The sequence below is a fragment of the Chionomys nivalis genome, chromosome 4 (genome assembly GCF_950005125.1).
Source record: "Chionomys nivalis chromosome 4, mChiNiv1.1, whole genome shotgun sequence".
Lineage (NCBI taxonomy): Eukaryota > Metazoa > Chordata > Mammalia > Rodentia > Cricetidae > Chionomys > Chionomys nivalis.
In genome coordinates, this window is record NC_080089.1 from 12,267,991 (window position 1) to 12,287,687 (window position 19,697).

A 19,697-nucleotide genomic window follows, 5' to 3' on the forward strand; every position below is an offset into this window, starting at 1 on the left:
GTTGTAGTCATGACACAAAGGTTGAGAAGCATGACCTTAAGTACTAGCTAAATGCTGCTGGCCACAACTGTCAGTTCCTCCTCTGAAAGAGTCCTCACATTAGCCTCGTGGCTTTTCCAAAATCTGAATAAAGCCCTCCTCAACACACACACACACACACACACACACACACACCACACATCTCCTTGTTTACCCTTATAAAGCCCAGAAAGATTTCACCTGGGAGATTTCGTCCACTCCCTGCCCAAGGCAGTCAGATATTAGTTAGTTTATTTGTTTTTATTAAACTGTTCTCTCCACTAGGTGAGTGGCTTTGTTAAATAGTTTCTTGCTACCATACTTACAATGTTCCCAAATCTTACTACATCCTGACAAAAAAAAAAATTGCAAATCAAGGACTCTGAGATTTCATGCTTCTCAGAAAAGTAAAAGTGTGTGTTGGTTCCCAGACCAGTAAGAAGGCCAGAAGTCAGTCTGTCATGACAAGGATGCCGAGGCAACTGTCTCTTTCAAGAAAGAAAAGGAAGATTCCTTGTGATGAAGATGGAAGCTGTTTTTTGACTGGTTTATATGATATCATTTGGTTTTTCCTTTGTCTCAAATCCAAATCTGTCTCTCATCTAATGAGACGGTGATGCTGTTGCGTCAGAGTTCTGACGATGAAGGTGGGGTACCAGTAGCATAATATGGTGACTGTCCTATCCACAGTGGCCATGACAGGTGTCTTTCTAGATATAGATAGTGAGGATCAAGTAGTGACAATGGAGAGGGCATAGAGACCTCATAGGTTCTACAGAAGCCTCTGTGATAAGACTTTGGCTTTAAGTGAATTTCTAATGGAAGGAAGACACTTGTGAGTATCAGAGATGTTGAGTGACTAGATCAGTGGTGTTCAATGCATGTCTGTGACCCCTTAGAGGTCAAATGATTCTTTTATCAGGATCACATATCAGATAGCCTACATGCCACTACTCAGGGGCAGCATGGCCCCAGAAACTTTCCAGAGTTGGGGCAGTAAACACATTTCCAAGAGTTTGCAGTAAACAAACCACTGCCACCATGAGACTAACCTCTCAGGGAACTGAGGGGGAGGAACTAGCACAGAACACCATGATCTGAGTTATACAGCAGCTTTTTCTTGGTTTTGTTTTTTGTTTGTTTGTTTTTTCTCATGTAGACAGAAAAGGATACAGATGCCCAGTAAGGAGAGAAGAAACAAACAAACCTATAAATAGATTACAGTGTGTTTAAAATTATATAAAGACATGGGAGAGAAAAGAAAAAGGATAAAGTCTTTAAAAAAGGAATAGAGAAATAAAAATATAATAATCACATACAGAGAAAGTCTGGATATTCTATGTTGCTGTGTTGTCTTTGAAGTTGTGACTTCTGAGGAACATATCTGGTAAGAGATATTTGATTATAAATGCTGATGGATTTAATCAAGCTGTGTATTTAAAAATATCTCCACTTTGCCGGGCGGTAGTGGCGCACGCCTTTAATCCCAGCACTTGGGAGGCACAGGCAGGCAGATCTCTGGGAGTTCAAGGCCAACCTGGTCTACAAGAGCTAGTTCCAGTACGGGCACCAAAGCTACAAAGAAACCCTGTCTCGAAAAACCAAAAAAAAAAAAAAAAAAAAAAAAAAAAAAAAAAAAAAAAATCTCCACTTCAAAATAGAGGTCAAAAGGTATGTTACTTTGAGGGAGAGGTTTTTATTTTTTCTACATAAACTAAAAGGCTGTAGATTCATTCCAAGTGAAAGATGATCAGGTTTAATTGAGGAAGACCCCTCCCCCGAAAGTCTTGGGTACAGACATAAAGAAATAAAACCAAAGGAGCTACAAGACACATTGTGCATACTTTACCTTCTCAAACATAAAATTAAAAAAAATCATTTTTAACTGATATGTACATACCACATATTCTATATTTGTAATGTGTGTTCCTTTAAGAAGTTTATGTATTTTCAGAGCAGGGACACCAGACACCAATGAAAATGAGTGGCCCAGGTGATCCAACATCTCAAAATGCCTTTGTAAAAGTCTCCAAATTCTACATCTAGAACAGCTTCAAGGGTGCTGGTTGAGATGATCCAGCCTCCAGGCAAGACATGACCATAATCCTAAATTTCTTCAGGGTCCCTCAAAGATTACTAGAAACTCCAATCAGCAAGTAGTCTAGAGAACTATACCCACATTCCAAAAATATTTGTTAGAAATGTTTGCCATCGTTTAGGGGGGTTGATTGCAAGTTGCTATTGGTAATAGTCAAAAACAGCAAACAAAAGAGGAAAATTCAGAGATCTCTTTCTAAAAGAATAAAGGGGGTGATATTCAAGATATTCATCAGTATGGCTATAGTATAGGTTCATTTCAGGTTCCCTATCCTCAGGTGCCCAAGAAACTAACTGGGGACATTGCCCTGGGTATCTGGTAGCCACCCCAAGTTCAAGTCTCTTGCCAACCCTTAGGTGGTTGCCTTAACTAAGATATGAGTTTCCCTGCTCCCCTATCCAACCTTCCTATATCCCCAATCATCCCGTTTCCCCAAGTTCCCCTCATCCTCTCCTTCACACTTTTCTTTCTCCATCTCCCCTTACCCCCATCCCACCCTACCCCCAAGATTCCAATTTTTTGCCCGGCACTCTTGTCTACTTCCCATAGCCAGGAGGATAAATATATGTTTTTCCTTGGGTTTGCCCTCTTGTTTAGCTTCTTTAGGACCACATATTATAGACTCAGAGGCCCCCTATCCATAGCTAGAAACCAATTATGAGTGAGTACATCCCATGATCTTCTTTTTGGGTCTGGGTTACCTCACTCAGGATAGTATTTTCTATTTCCATCCATTTGCATGCAAAATTCGAGAAGTCATTGTTTTTTACTGCAGAGTAGTACTCTAATGTGTATATATTCCACACTTTCTTCATCCATTCTTCCATGGAGATAGAGACAGAGACCCACACTGGAGCACTGGACTGAGCTCCCAAGGTCCTAATGAGGAACAGAAGGAGGGAGAACATGTACAACGAAGTCAGGACCACGAGGGGTGCACCCACCCACTGAGACAGTCGGACCGATCTATTGGGAGCTCACCAAGGCCAGCTGGACTGTGACTGAAAAAGCATGGGATAAAACCGGACTCTCTGAACATGGTGGACAATGAAAGCTGACGAGAGGCCAAGGACAATGGCACGGGGTGTTGATCCTACTTCAGGTTCTGGCTTTGTGGGAGCCTAGACAGTTTGGATGTTCACCTTCCTAGACCTGGATGGAGGGGGGAGGACCTTGGACTTTCCACAGGGCGGGGAACCCTGACTGCTCCTGGGACTGGAGAGGGAGGAGAAGAGGAGTGGGGGGAGAGGGAGAGGGGCGGGAGGAGGGGGAGGGAAATGGGAGGCGGGGAGGAGGCAGAAATTTTTTTTTTCATTAAAAAAAAGAATAAAGGGGGACATTATTGGAGGAGGGGCACTTGTTGGTTCTCGGCCTTCTGGCTAACTTAGACCTGAAATAATCATATAGACCTGTATTAATTAAATCACTGCTAGGCCCATTAGCTCTAGCTTCTTATTGGCTAACTCTTATGTATCAATTTAACTTATTTCTATTAATCTGTATATCACTACAAGATCATGGCCTACCAGCAAAGTTTCAGCATGTCTATGTCTGGAGGCCACATGGCTTCTCCCTGATTCTGCCCTTCTTTTTCCCAACATTTAGCCTAACTAACTTTCCCTGCCTACCTAAGTTCTGCCTTGCTATATGTCCAAAGTAGTTTCTTTATTCATTAATGGTAATTACGGCACACAGAGAGGACTCCTACATCAGGATATGACATAGAAATGATGGGGGTAAGAGGTAGATTGTTGAGTCTTCTTTAATCTAAAAACCAGCTGTTAATCTCAGAATATTTCTTATTGGTATCAATTTTATTTTATTGATACAAATTTAAACTTATTTTGGTATACTATATATTTCTACTCTTATTAAAATACTGTTCTTATGCAGATCATTTGAAAATATAATGTATAATTAAAATATAGATTAATAGTCACTTATAATAGTCAAATAAACACTCAAATTAACTTAAGAAAACTCTGATTCGCCAGTAGCCAGGCAGGGTGTATAGGCAGGATGACCAAACTAAGGATGATGGGAAGGAAAACGGTGGAGTTAGAGGTCACCAGTAAGATACATAGGAAGCAGGAGATGAATGTACCATGCCAAAAAGGTGCCTCCTTTTTTATTAAGCAGAGCTTAAATAAGGAATATGGGTTATAAGTGCTAGCTAGTAATAAGCGTAAGTTATCAAATGAGCATTTAAAAATAATATTGCAGAAGATGAGAAATGTAGATCCATTTCTCACCATTGTCTGGTGGTCAGAGAATTTGAGACACTAACAGGCACAGTTTGCACCTTCCAACACAGGAGGTGGTTGCCTGACTTTTCTTGAAACTTAGCACCATGCTGAGGTGGTCAGGACATGATAATGTGATTCTGCTCCTTCAATTGTAACTATAAGGTTATCTGGGGAGGAGGTGTTTTCTGTCTACATGACCAAGTGTTGATCAAGTAAACATGACTAGAGTCATCTGGATAGCTAGGCAACAGACTGTGAATGAATCCTTTTGTTACCTGCTCCCCCACTTTACATTCACATAAAAGCTGTGGAAAAATAAACACAGGTGATTTCGTATTTGAATGATCCCTGAAACTTCCTCCCAATACTGTCCTACATTTCCAGTGTTATTATTTTTATGTGTCTTCTTATATTTCACTTATATTTCTTTAATTCTCATGCCACTACCCTGGCAAGAAGTGTTTCTCATTGATGATGATCCTCAACATAATATTAAGTCTCTGTGTTAGTTATCTGGGACTGGGAAGTTTAGGACAGAAAACTTCCATTTACATATGATGGAGAATCAGGGAATCAGGGAATCAGGGTTTTGATTACAGAGAGGGATCCTAATAAACAGCTACCATATTCAAGAAAGGCGTCAGGCATGCAAATTACTTACTCCCAATGTTGGTGTCTCTAGATATCCTCGGGGTGATTGCAAGCCCCCTTCATGGTAGCAACGAACCATTCAAACACCTGTCCTATTAAACAGTTGACACTTACTTTATAACAGACATGATTTCAGTCACTTTCTTCCCACAGCTGAAATCAGGCCCACTCTGACTGGGTCTCTTACTTGCTGAGCAGAACTGTGACTCTGAGCTGCCCACAGTCCAATTAGACTGTCTCAATTAGAGAATGGTGTCAGTTCAACTCTGTGCTGTGATGAGACTGGATCTTAAGGTGCTATTGTTTTATTCATGTAAAATCTTTCTGTTTTCCCTTGAGGTTTACTTTGCTTTAAGAATTGTTTCTTCAGCAAGTAACCATGCATACGTATGATTGTCTTCAAGAGTCATGTGAATGTTTTTATTCTGCATTCAGCATCTTTATCTCGTAAGCACTGCTGATAGACTCCTATGAAATATTCTCATTTTTGTTGCTTTGTGGGGATTCTTTATGTCTCATCAAAGTTAAAATTTCTTCTTGTTGGCCATATTATTTTATTAGTTGGTATGCTGTTTCTTTAAATTAAGCTATATAAAATGATATTTTCTACTCTATTGATAATTTCTTGTCATTTATAAAATGGAAATTTGGGTGATGGACCCTAGGAGAAAAAAAAACTGATTTCTCTCCTTTATGGGTAGAATACAATCTAAAACTGTGCTTAAAAATCAGCCAATACATGGTAATATTTTATGTGAGTTCTTCCTTGACTTTAGTAATGTAAGCAATTTTGGCAGCATTTCAACCACTTAGAATTTGAATATGTTCTTTTTTTTACTAAATGTGTGACTTATAGGTTTGATTTTGCTTGTATGCTCATTTTTAATTTATGAGCAATGGAAAGTCACAGGTTTAAGTTGACACCAGTTTCTAATTAAGACATACAAAGGCCCTGGGTTGTCCATTAGATCAGACCCACAGTGCAATGTAGGTCAGAGACATGTATTACATTCCTGCCTCTTCAACACTTCAAAACCGATCTGAATGCACTCACATCACAAAAAATGGTGAAAATGGGAGCTGGACTCTTGGCTAAGCAGAAAATGACAAATTTCTAGATAATGCACTAAATTATTAGAGAAGAATATCTTTTTTATTATCTGCAAACAACTAAAGTATAATTGATGCCCACTTGGTAAGACCAACAATCTTAAATTAATAAAGCCTGAGTTTATTTTAAGCATGTATCTAATAGGGCAGATGTTTCCCTAAATTAATAATCTTTACCCCAATTATCTTGAACTGATGGTGGAGTTTCATTTATTTGTCAGGGAATGACTCAAAAAGCACACAATTTTAGGTGGATTTTAACACAGTGCGTCAAATCAAATCTGATTCCGTTCTCGTGTTTGTTTGTGACATGGTCTCATGTATCACAAGCACTTTGGCTTACTTTGTAGTCTAATTACAACCTTGAATGCAGACCTTCCTACCTCTGAGTTTGGTGTTAAAGGTATGCACTTCTGTACCTGGGCTGGAATGCAGGGCTTCATTCCTGCTATGTGATTGTTCTCTAATAGAACTTCATCTTATCATGAATCAAATCTAATTCTTCATTGCCAAGTAACTTAAGATGAGACAGATTGTTGAAGTAACTGCCCCAAAATAACATGAAACAAGTGTTTCTTTCTTGTCTTATTAAATGTTATTAAAAACTGATGTCAAAACAGTCCTGCAAAGCTCCAGGAACTGTATTAAATTATACTGTGTCACAGAATATATCATAGTATGTGGTCACTCACCTGCTGCCACTATTAACAATTCAAATTTATGCCAAATACATCATAAGTACCTTAAATTTCACTATCTCTCTTCAGTCATACAATGAGGTCTATCTTTGGGCTCTTTACAGGACTTTACAGAAACTGCCATCTCTTTGCCTCTTGAATGAGCCAGGCTTTGCTGGTGGCATAAGCACTTCGTCGTAGTCAATGAGGCTGATAAATGGAGTGGCCTTATGTAAGCAAGAACTATTAATAAAACTGCTCTTAATGGGGGTCTGACAGCCATACAGCCTTCTGTACTGACACACGGGGGGAACAAAGGACACGTTCGTCTTCGCCCTTCATCTGTCAACATCTAGGTCCCACATTATGAACAAACACTGTAACAACATTTACTAGTTTGTCGTTCTAGTCAGAATATTTGATCTTTTGAACATATGCAATGGGCCACTTAGAAAACAAAAGGAAATGTGCTTAACTATGCCCGCATGGGGCAACAAAAGACTGAGGCTTGAGTTCTTTCCAACAGAGAAAGCAAATCCAGATTTACAGAGTGCAAAGTTAACTGGCCCAATTATTATCAGAATGATAAATACAATTGCATATTTCACATAGGTTTTTTTAAATGTACCTTGGATTATAGATCAGCACTGAAAGAGAAATTCTTAATTTTAATAATGTATTGTGGGCTTTTTCCTCCATGAATCTTCTGTGTTTCTTTCAAAAATCTTTAGTCAAGAGAAACCGCCACACTGCTTTCCAAAGTGGTTGCACAAGTTTGCATTCCCACCAGCAATGGATGAGTGTGCCCCTTTCTCCACAACCTCTCCAGCAGAGGCTATCATTGGTGTTTTTGATTTTAGCCATTCTGACCGGTGTAAGATGGTATCTTAATGTTGTCTTGATTTGCATTTCCCTGATTGCTAAGGAAGTTGAGCACGATCTTAAGTGTCTTTTGGCCATTTGAACTGCATCCCCCTGAATATTAACCTTCATCAGGCGATGAAAGAAGACAGAGACAGAGACCAACATTGGAGCACTGGACTGAAGTCTCACGATCCAAAGGAGGAGCAGAAGGAGAGTGAGCACGAGCAAGGAACTCAGGACTGCGAGGGGTGCACCCACACACTGAGGCAATGGGGATGTTCTATTGGGAACTCACCAAGGCCAGCTGGCCGGGGACTGAAAAAGCATGGGACAAAACCGGTCTCGCTGAACATAATGGACAATGAGGACTACTGAGAACTGAAGAACAATGGCAATGGGTTCTTGATCCTATTGCACGTAATGGCTTTGTGGGAGCCCAGGTAGTTTGGACGCTCACCTTAATAGACCTGGATGGAGGTGGGTGGTCCTTGGACCTCCCACAGGGCAGAGAAACCTGCTTGCTCTTTGGGCTGAGGAGGAAGGAAGACTTGATTGGGGGAGGGGGAGGGAAAGGGAGGTGGTGGCGGGGAAGAAGCAGAAATCTTTAATAATTAAATAAATTAATTAATAAAAAATAAATAAATAAAAAAAATCTTTAGTCAAACCATTTATGAAAATAGCTTTTCATAGTATCCCTAAAACAATTGTTAAACTAAGAAATATATCTGTTAGGATTATTATGCTTTAAGGAAATCCTTTAAATTTTAAATTTTTATTAGTGCATTCTTTTTCCCCTTTATTGAAAGCAGATTCTTTTCTCATATACTGTATCTCATTAACAGTTTCTACTCCCTCTAGTCTTCCCAGTTCCTCCCTGCCTCCCCATCCATATCCACTCCCTTTTTGTCTCTCAGTAGAAAAGAACATGTTTTTATGGATAACAAAACATAACAAAATAATATATACTAATATAAAACAAAAACCATCACCTTGAAATTCAGCATTGCAAACCAACAGAAGAAAAAGCCCAAAAGAAGGCACAAGAATCAGAAATCCCTCATTCTCATTTCCAGGATTCCCAATATAATATTAACTGAAAGCCACACCATACACCCAGAAGACGTTATAATAACCCTCCAGGCCCTGTGCATGCTGCTTTGGTATGTGAATTCATATGAACTTTGCCTAGTTGATTTAGAGGTTTTTTTTTTTTTTTGGATTTTTCGAGACAGGGTTTCTCCGTAGCTTTTGGTTCCTGTCCGGGAACTAGCTCTTGTAGACCAGGCTGGCCTCGAACTCCCAGAGATCCGCCTGCCTCTGCCTCTAAGTGCTGGGATTAAAAGCGTGTGACACCACTGCCTGGCTGGCTCTTACATTCTTTCTGCCTTCTTTTCCATAGGGTTCTCTGAACCCTGAAGGGAGAGAATAGTTGTAGGCATCCTATTTAGAGATGAGTGTTCCAAGGTCTCTTACTCTCTGGATACTGACTGCATGTGAGTGTCTGTATTTGTTCCTACATGCTTCAAGAGATGATGCTCTCTGATGATGGATAAATAAAGTACTAATCCATGAGTATAAGAGAATATCTTTAAGAATCGTTTTATCGGTATTGTTTTTTTTTTTTTTTTTCCATTAGTGTTTGGGTTTTCTCCTAACTCTCTGGGTATCTAGTCTCGATTTCTTGGTCCATCAAGCAATGGTGAGTATGAATCCGGTCTCACAAAGTTAGTCTTCAATAAAATCAGACATTGGTTGGTTAGTTCCATAAACTTTGTGCTACTATTTCCCTAGCATATTGCAGGCAGGATGGCAGTGTAGGTGAAAGATTTTGTACCTGGCTTGATGTGTATATAACTCTTAGTAGCCTGCAGAGTACCTTCCTCTACCAAAGGCACTAGAACTTAGTGGTGAAGGTTCTATGTTGGCATAGAACCTTCCTCTCCATGTTCATTGAGTTGTGTGGGCGTTGTCTTCAAAAATAGGGCCTTGCTGTCAGTTTGTGAATACCCATCTATTATCTAGCCAACTGTCTGAATTGTTCAGGGATATTTATGGAACCCAATTGGCCAACAATTAAACAGTGTGTAACCAAGTCTTAATACTGAAAGTTCTGTTTGGTGACAAGAGATGGCAGTTGAGACTCTTTCTCCTTCATTATTTGGAGATTAGGATTTTCTTCTATATTTTAGGAAGTTTCCACTGTGCTAGGTTTCCATACCACCTCCAGATACCCCTCAGTTCTAGCATTCCCTCCTTTTCTCCAAATTACCCTCCTATCTCCATCCCTACCACCATCACCATGAATCCACCCATAAAATCTATTCTATTTTCCACTCCCATGGAAAGCCATGCCCTTGCTCTGTACCTAACATCTCTGGGTCTATGGATTGTAGCTTGGTTATCATTGACCTAACAGCTAATATCCATGTATAAGTGAACTCATATCATATTTCTCTTTCTGAGTCTGACTTACCCCATTCCGGATGATTTTTTTTTCCTGGTAATACCTGTATGGCTGCAAATACCATGATTTTATTTTTTAACAGAAGAGTAATACTCCATTGTGTAAATATACCACATTTTCTTTATCCATTTTCTGTTATGAGACTTCTGGGTTGTTTCCAATTTCTGGCTATTGTGAATAGAATAGCAGTGTACATGGTTGAGGAAATGTCATTGTGACAGATGGAACATCCTTTGTGTGTATTCTCAAGAGTTGTATAGTTGGGTCTTGAGGTAGATCTATTGCCATCTTTCTGAGAAACTGTCAAACTGATATCCACAGTGGCTGTACAAGTTTGTACTCTCACCGGAGTGTTCCCCTTACTTAACACCCTTGCTACCATAAACTGTCAGTTTTGCTAATGATCTTAAGCACCATGACAGATATAAGATGAACTCTCAGAGTAGTTTTGGTTTGAATTTCCCAGATAGGTAAGGATATATAAAATTTCTTTAAGTCTTTCTCAGTCATTTGAGTTTTCTCATTTGAGAATTCTCTGTTTATATCTGTACCTCAATTTTAATTAAATTATTTGAGGGTACTGATATCTACTTCCTTATGTTCCTTTTCTATTTATATACTAGTCCACTACTGAATATGAAGCTGGTAAGTGTATTCCTGTTCTGAAGGCTAGGTATGAATGACACTGTCCCTTGATTTCTATGAACACAGAGAAAGCAAGAATCTCTCCATCAACAAACTGCCAGTAACTCTAGTTTGGGGTGTGAGTTCATAAGATGCAAGAACAAGAGGAAATAAATAACATGGGGATAGCACTTTTCTCTTCTTGATCTTCTTTAGTGTAAAGTGTGGCACATGCAGATTCACTCAAAGTGAAGGCTAAGCTTTGTTGTTGCTTGAAATATTTAAATACACATTCCTACATGCTTCCTTTTATTTTTAGGTATAAGTGAAGGATCTCAGTTGCAAAGCTATAAGTCTTGATCTTGCATTTTTGTGAAGGGCCTAACAAATACAAATGAAACATAATCAAATCATCAAAATGGGTAAAAATATTTGTAGAAGCTTTAGAGAATATGAGGTTGGGTGAAGGAAAATTATCAACTTTTTAGTTTTTAATAGTTTATTTGACAAAAATTTAAATTTTCAAGCATTTGATTTTGATACTAGCACAAATTACGTACATAGAAAAACTCAAGTCAGCTCCACCTTTAATACATTTTCTGCTTAGAGTTAATATATATATATATATATATTAATATATATATTCTTTAGTTCATTCATAGAATGCAGTTGAAGAAGATAGTATAGGAACTCTTTTATACAAATCTCAAAATAGATGCCTATGGTTTTGACTAAACAAAACCATTTTTGCACATTAACTAAAACTGAAAGATCTAGAAAACATTTTCAAAGGATAATCTATGAAATTATTTGAAAATTTGTCCATGAATATGCTGTGTTAACTATGCATGGAAATTTTATTTCTAATGTAAAATCTAAAAACTAAAGAAGTTAATCAATTTCATGTCATCCAGATAAGTTATTGACAGAGCACTTTGAAAATGTTATTAATTTGAGAATTTTATTATGATATTCCAAATGATCTATTCTGGGGAAAATAATCAAAATGTATTTTGCATCACCTTTATAATATAATGACCAATTAGATATGTGTTTATACTGTATATAGCTGTGGGTATGTCCATAAAAATTTATGTACATAAAAATTTACTTTACAATAAGCAGTTTTTCTGTGATGATATGAAGATTGAAAATAATACATAGGTGCCACCTAATTAAACTTTTTCCTGATTAACTGATAGAGAGATGTTCATTCCCAGCACCATACAAGATAGTTTATATATTGTCTTTTGTTATTATTTTAGTTGTGGGACAAATACTTTAAAAAATTTTGTGAACTATGGAAATTTTAATATTGAAGAAAACAGAAATTTCCACAGCCCCTTCTTCCCTAACAGTAGAAATAGGACATTATATAAAACCTGATTTCTGGCACCAGGGATAATTCAGGATTCCCAGGTTACTGTAGAACCATAGCTGTGTTGGGAGTTGCAGGTGGTTTTATATAAACTTTTCCCAGCTCTAGACAACAGGAAGGTTTTCAAATCTTTTCCATGGCATCATCCTAGTTTACTTCCCAGTCTCAGAACAGAATTAGATTCAGCCTGAAGTTCAAAATCTTGGCTGTGCTGTCAGTAACTTGTGATCTTGGCCCAGCACTTATATATAAAACATCTATTTATCATTTATAAAACAGTAATGAAGTGCTGTGGGACAATGGTCTTTTATCCTGTCACTTGTATTATTTTTAATAAAATTCTGATTGGCCAGGCATGAAGTATAGGTGGGGAGACCAGGCAGAAAGTAGAGGTGGGGCAATGAGAACAGGAAAACTCTAGGAAGAGGAAATGTCAATCTGCAATCATTACCCAGACACAGGGGAAGTCAGACACAGAACAAGCAAGATGTGACCACCTTGCCAGAAAAAGGTGCCAAGTCACATGGCTAACACAGACAAGAATTATGGGCTAATATAAGTTATAATAGTTAATAAGTAGCCTGAGATAATAGGCCAATCAGTTTATAATTAATGTAGGCCTCTGTGAGTATCTTTGGGGATGAATGGCTGAGGGACTAGGCAGGACGGAAACCTCTGTCAACAATGAAACTGATCCTCTGCATTTATTAAACAAAATAAAAATGAGAACTAGATTGACGTGTGACTAAGGCAGCATGCTGTTTGATGAGATCTCAGTTGACTGAACCTAACTTTTCTGTATTTTCTTTATGTAAGATGACTGTCAAAAATGTTTCTTGGTAGATTACTTTGATTAGGATCCTAAAGGTTTTTAAAAGTAGTGTTCTAATATTTTGATGCAATGTGGTTCTTTCTGCCTCATGTATATATAATAGAAACAACAGATTTACTATTTTGAATCTTATTTTTAATCACATAATCTAAAAAGTAGTGAATTATTCTTAGGAGAAAGATCAGGTAGTCACTTGAAGCTTGGGGTCTATAAAACTGTTCACTGAATACTGAAAAGAGATAGTTCATAATGTCTTGTCATTATTATACAGTTGAGAAAACTATAAGAAACTCCAAAAGATAACTTGATATTCGTATGTTTTTGAACACACATCCACAGTCATGTATATTCTTGAAAGTCAATTGAAGCCAGGCTGTGGTAGCACATACCTTTAATCCCAGCACTCAGGAGGCAGAGGCAGGCAGATCTCTGTCAGTTTGAGGCCAGCCTGGTCTACAATAGCACCAATGCAACACAGAGAAACCCTGTCTTGATAAAAAACAACAATAAAAAGTCAATTGATTAAATTATAGAACAGACTCGACATCTTTATTTTTGTTTTTTGGGAGGGAGTTTCTCTGTAGCTTAGGAGTCTGTCCTGGAAATAGCTCTTATAAGACCAGGCTGGCCTTAAACTCACAGAGATCTGCCTGCCTCTGCCTTCCAAGTGCGAGGATTAAAGGCATGTACCACCACTGCCCTGCTTTTATTTTTTTAATTAGATATACATTTGTGTATATGTATATGGACATGTATACATGGGTTCAGGTGCCATGGAGGCCAGTAGAAGTTGTTGGATCCCCTGAACTGAGGCTATATGTGTTTGTAAGCCAGATACAGGTACCTCTGCAAGAATGTCACCCACTCTTAACTGCTCACTCATCCCTCACTAGCTTGAAAAAAACGTTAGCAAGGAGACTGGTACAATTCAGGGAGTGTCTTACATACATTGACTAGTAATATACTTGAGTGCCACAGTAAATGGTGTGAAATAGTTACATAACTGAGGAACCAAATCTAGCATCATATAAAAATCTTCCATGTACTTCTGTTGTGTTTTAGACATTTTAATTCAGTGTTTCTGTGCCTTATACTTAAGTCAGCACTATCAGAACTGGGACTCAGTTTATTTATTTATTTTTGATAATTTCTGCAGATTCTAGCACAGATAATTGCATGGCAGTTATTGAAAAGGGAATATGGATGTTTATTTCTATTAATACTAGATGTCTGCACAAATGTGGTGTTATAATGTAAGTACCAATGTGTAATTGACTTCATTATAGAGGTGTGGATTGGATGTGGTTTTTCATGTCCAATAAAATTACATTTTGCACACATTTTTGAGATATATATCTGCCAACACATACATTTTTCTCTTTTAAACCTGTTAAAGGAGGGGAATTTCTTTTTTTCTGTTTTATTGACATTTCATTCTATCATGTCATGTAAATGTAATTATAGAGAAAAAAGTTGCTGATTTTGCCATGTTTAGAAAGAGGTCATATCTGACATCAGGCTAGCCTCTTTATTAACTTCCCTAGATATTCCCCAGAGATGAGCAATTAATACTTTCTGCTATCTTCTGATGTTTAAAGCAATGTCTTCCTTGACTTTCCGGTGAGCAAGCTCCGTTACAGTCACAGCACACTGCATAATCTTCAAATGCACTGCAATGATCCAGCCATCTGCCTTTGCACATGCTCTTCTCTGTGATAACTCCCTGCTAAACATCAGCTTGCGCCTTCATACTGCACTTTCCAAAGTTGTGGGTGACTTGATAGTTTCTCTGTCCAAGCATCTAATTATCGCCTTCCTCTTCCTGTCTTCAGACTGCTTCTGAGAAGAGCTGTATCTTTTTCAGCTCCATTTCATTACCTATGGCACTTCACACATATAACACACTTTACTAAATGAGAGACAGAAGGGGAGTTTTAAATGCACGTTAACTTTAATAAAAAAAATAGATTACAACTGTCCTATCAAGTGTACTACAAATACATGTCTTCAATTTCATGTGCATGTGTGTATCTGTGCACATGTTTGTGCATATGTAGGCATGTTTTAGATGATGTGTGTATGGAAACCAAAGGACAGCCTCAACCTTTGGGCCTGTTCGCAAGACTCTGTAGCTTTGTTTTCCTTCACTTTTTTGTTTTTAAATGGGACTGTTACTAGCCTGGAAATCAACCAGAGTGCTAATCAGGTTGATCAATGATACTCAGGTATATACCTCTATCTGTTTTCCCAGAGTTGGAATTACAAATGTATACCACCAGGACTGTGTTTCTGTTTTTGATGTTTGTTTATATGTGTTTTGGTATTAAACTCAAGTCCTCCTGCTTGCAAGGCAAGTGCTTTCTTGACTGAGCTAACTAAACCCCTTCCTTTTGCCTTCAATTATTGATGAATAAATTATTTAATATGATAATAGAATTTAAGAGTTACCAGGTCAAGATTAACAAAATTATTATGCAATTCATATTCCTTCATTGGGAAGTAAGTTTGGAAAAAGTGTACTTAAAATTGCCATGAAATTAAAACTGAGAGCTTAAATTTAGTGATGTGAATTCTCATTCCTGAACATCCTAGAACATTACAGAAGTGCTGCCCCAGTGTGTACAGCTACACACATGGGAGCTTCCAACAAAATACAATGAAATGGTTTCATATGACAAGTTACTTCGAAAAATAAATCTCTATTTTAGCCAGTGATATGACTGTAATTATTTTGTCTTTATATCTCACATCCTCAGAAATAAAAAAGCAACTGGTACACTCTGTGCTCTGTGCAACCAAGCTCCGCTTGCTTGTATTGTCAAGGAAAACCACAACTGTGGGATGGCAATGAAGCAATGGCTATTTTTAATTATAGTCATTTTCTATTTCCACTTTCCTTTAACAGTATAAAGTTAAAATGCAAAGAAACAGCATAGGGTCTTTTCATCCATCAAGTGAAGTCAACAAGTATTTTGTCAGATGACTTTATTCATTAAGAATACTCAATCAACTGTACCACTCTCTCTGCATGTTAGCCAAGGAGCCCTCTGACAGTTGTTCCCTGGGGACCAGGAAAACTTGGTCTAGAAATAGAAGTTGACAGCATTGGGCTCCTATTGATGCTCCAGGTGCTTTCTCACAGAAAAGACATCCACAATGCCAGGGTTTCATCATTATTTGTTGAATAATTTGTATCATTATTATTTAACAGTTCTTTTCATCGAGAACAAAGGATTTCATACTGTTAAAATCACTGAAAGCAGCATCCAGCATCTTTGAGAATGAATCGTAGAGTGCTCTGTTCTCTGCTGTTTTGACGTGGTGGGCTGACAGAAAATCCTACTCTCTCTCCCAATGCTTGTGCTCCTGTCTTGTTGTTCCCTAATAAGGTCAGGATTCCAAAATGTGTCTTAGTGTTAAAGAAGACCCATCAGAGTTGATTGCTCTGGGTGACTGGTAAGCCAGCGACAGCCTCGAAGGTATCTATGACATGTCTGTCAGACTTTGACAGAAGCATTGTTTTCAATAAAATCTTAGCTTCCATATGGTTTAAATGTTTTCCTACCACTCTGATGGGAAAAATAAATGAGTTTTTCTTTCCAAACACCATGATACGAAAGTGTTTTTTTACACACCTGTTTTGCAATTGTTCAAATAATAATTAATAAAATGTTGTGCCTGTGTGTGTTTGTGAATATATAGTACATATTGGCATGCATAATTATAAGGCTGGACAGTGTGGGGGAACATGCGCACACCTGTAAACGCTTACCAGAGGTAAAGTAAGGCCTTCTCCAGGTTCAAAATTTAGCAATTTAGCTTCTTTGATACAGTATCACTCCTTAGCCTAGACTCTGACAAACATGCTATGCCAGGTATTCAGGGAGCTCTCGAGTCTGTCCACCCCATCTCTCTCTCTTATCTCCCCAGACTTGATTTACAAGAATATACCATCAAACAAGTTGTTTTTGATGCCGCTGGAGGCCATACTCAGGTACTCACAGGGGCTATTATGTGCATCATAGACCCAGCTGTCTCCTACCCCCAGTAAGAGAATCCCGGTATGTGATGGAGTCTTTCATTATGCTCCGGTTGAAAGGCAAGGGGATGAGCAAAATAAACTACCACTATCAAAAAGTAAAACCAAGTCATAGCTCTGACTGGACATTCAGTTTTCTGGAATGATTCACTTCTTATTTATTTGTTTGTTTATTTTTTACCCAACAGTTAATTCCCTCCCTGTAATGTAGAAAACATTGCAGGATCACATATTACAATCCTTTGTATGTTCCCTTCTGGCTACTTATCACCATTTTATTTAAGTATTTGTTTACGCATATTTTCCTCACAAGAAAAAAAAAGTAATTGAGGAGAGAATTTCAGCCCTGTTCACCACTAGGATTCTAACAGCTGCAGGGTATTGGTTTATTTACACAGCAGGAATCAGGAAACAGAGCAAAACACTGAAACTTAAGTATGTTTTTCTGCCATGCTCCCCTGCCTGACGGAGCTGCCCATCTGGCTTTGGTCAGTCTAGCCTCTAGTGTTGATCTTCCATCTACCCTCTACAATTAGAGTGTTCTGTGTTCTCTCCATCCTTCCTCCTACCAACTGTTCCTTATCACAAACAGTGCACAATGACTCAGTTCTGCTTCTGTGTTTTCACATGTATTCCATATGATCTAGAGTAGTTGCAAGTTTAGTTTATCAAGTACATAGCAAGTTATCAGGTAGATATAAAACATTTTCAACATCAAGCATCCATATCACAGGCAGACATCTAGAATGGCATAGTTACAAGAACAAAGGTGGTGACAGTCATCAATTGAATGTTTATAGCATCTGTCTTTTAAAACTGGAAAAATGCCATCATGGCAAAGTTCCAGACTGATACTCTCAATTGACGCGTGAACTTCTGGCCTCTTGTCCCCACAGAAAGCATTTTTATACCAAGAAAGAAGCAATAGTAGTATCTATTGGATTCAATTTACTTGAGCAGATTCAACAGCTGTAGCTGTTTGTTTTGTTTTGTTTTTCTCCAGAGTGTAAGGCCAATATTTCAGCCTGGCCAAGGACAAGGAATATTTAGAGTAAACATGCTTCTTAGTCTCAAAATCCATTCTGAGCTAGCACAAAGAGCTTGCGACAATTCTGTAATATATTGTACATTAGAATAGCATAGAAAATCTGCACTAAGCTAATGACAGGCCAATTGCTATCTTCCTACTTAACAATGTTATAACTGAGGTCTAATTATCTTCTTGTTACTGTCTCTAAAAGATTTAACATGATAGGGCAGTGGGGATGTCCTTTGGGGACCTGCGGGTCTGTAAATGAAGACTGCTCATTTGTTTCCCAGCAACTCAGACCCGAATAATCATACAGAAACTATATTAATTATAACACTGTTGGCCAATGACTCAAGTGTATTTCTAGCTAGCTCTTATATCTTAAATTTACCCATTTCTATTATTTTGTATTTTACTACCAGGCTTGTGGTTTGTTGCCTCTTGCTTGTTGGACAGCTACATGGCATCTACCTTTGGCAGATACATGGCATCTCTTTGACTCTGCCTACTCTATATATCCCTTTTCAGATTTCCCACCTCTCTTTACTCTGCTAAGCCATTGGCTGAAACAATATTTTTCATCAACCAATCAAAGCAACACATACAGAAAGACATTCCACATCACAGGTCTGTGCTCGCAAGCTGCTTGTGTTGGAGCTTCAGTTCTCTCAAAGTAAGTAGGACTAAATGTGCCTCCTGTGCAGTCTCGATAAGAATGGGAATACCAAGTGCTCATTGTATGGTGATTATTTACTTATCTTTTATCTTCAGCATGTACAAAACAAAAGAAGGACAAGAATAATAGGCTAATATAAGTTATAAGATTAATAAGAAACCTGAGCTAATGGGTCAATCAGTTTTATAATTAATGTACATGTCTGTGTGATTTCTTAGTGACTGAATGGCTGCCTGACTGGGCAGGATCGGGAAGGACAGAAATCCCGGTCAACAAATGGTGCCCAATGTGTGTAGAAGTGCTTCCACAGAAAATTTGAGAGAGCTTGGGAACAGAGTTAAGCATGACTTCTTGGTAGCAACAATTTCTCAGGTTTGCTCTACTTTCTAGAGGCAAGCACATCTCACTTAAGAGAGGCTTCCTGACTCAGCTTTAGCTTCAAAACCTTGCAGCTCTTTTAAGAAGTCATACCACAAAACACGTAAATGGTATTGATGAAACGCTGACTGCATGCTTTTGTGTGGTGGCAGGGACCTTGAAATGCCATAGAGATGTGTCATTAAACGTGGATCTGGCCTGTAGCTCTGCCATGAGGCTGGAATCTCAGAAAACTAAGGAATGGGCTGGATCCAGCTGTCAAAGCCACGGCTTTAATTCTAGCCATATCGCTTAGAAAATTAAAGACTCATGTGGTCACAAAAAGAGAGATATACAGTAAAGACAGATTCAGATGAAGAAAACCTCTACACAGTTTAGAGTGTGTTTAAAAATATCTGTAGGCTTGGGAGATAAGAGAAAAAGGATACATGTCTTTAAAAGAAAAAAGAAAAAATGGAGTAGCTGGGTGTGGTGGCACACACCTTTAATCCCAACACCTGGAAGGCTGAGGCAGATGGATTTCTGTGAGTTCGAGGTGTGGTGGTGGCACACACCTTTAATCCCAGCACTTGGGAGTTTTAGGCAGGTAGATCTCTGTGAGTTCAAGGACAA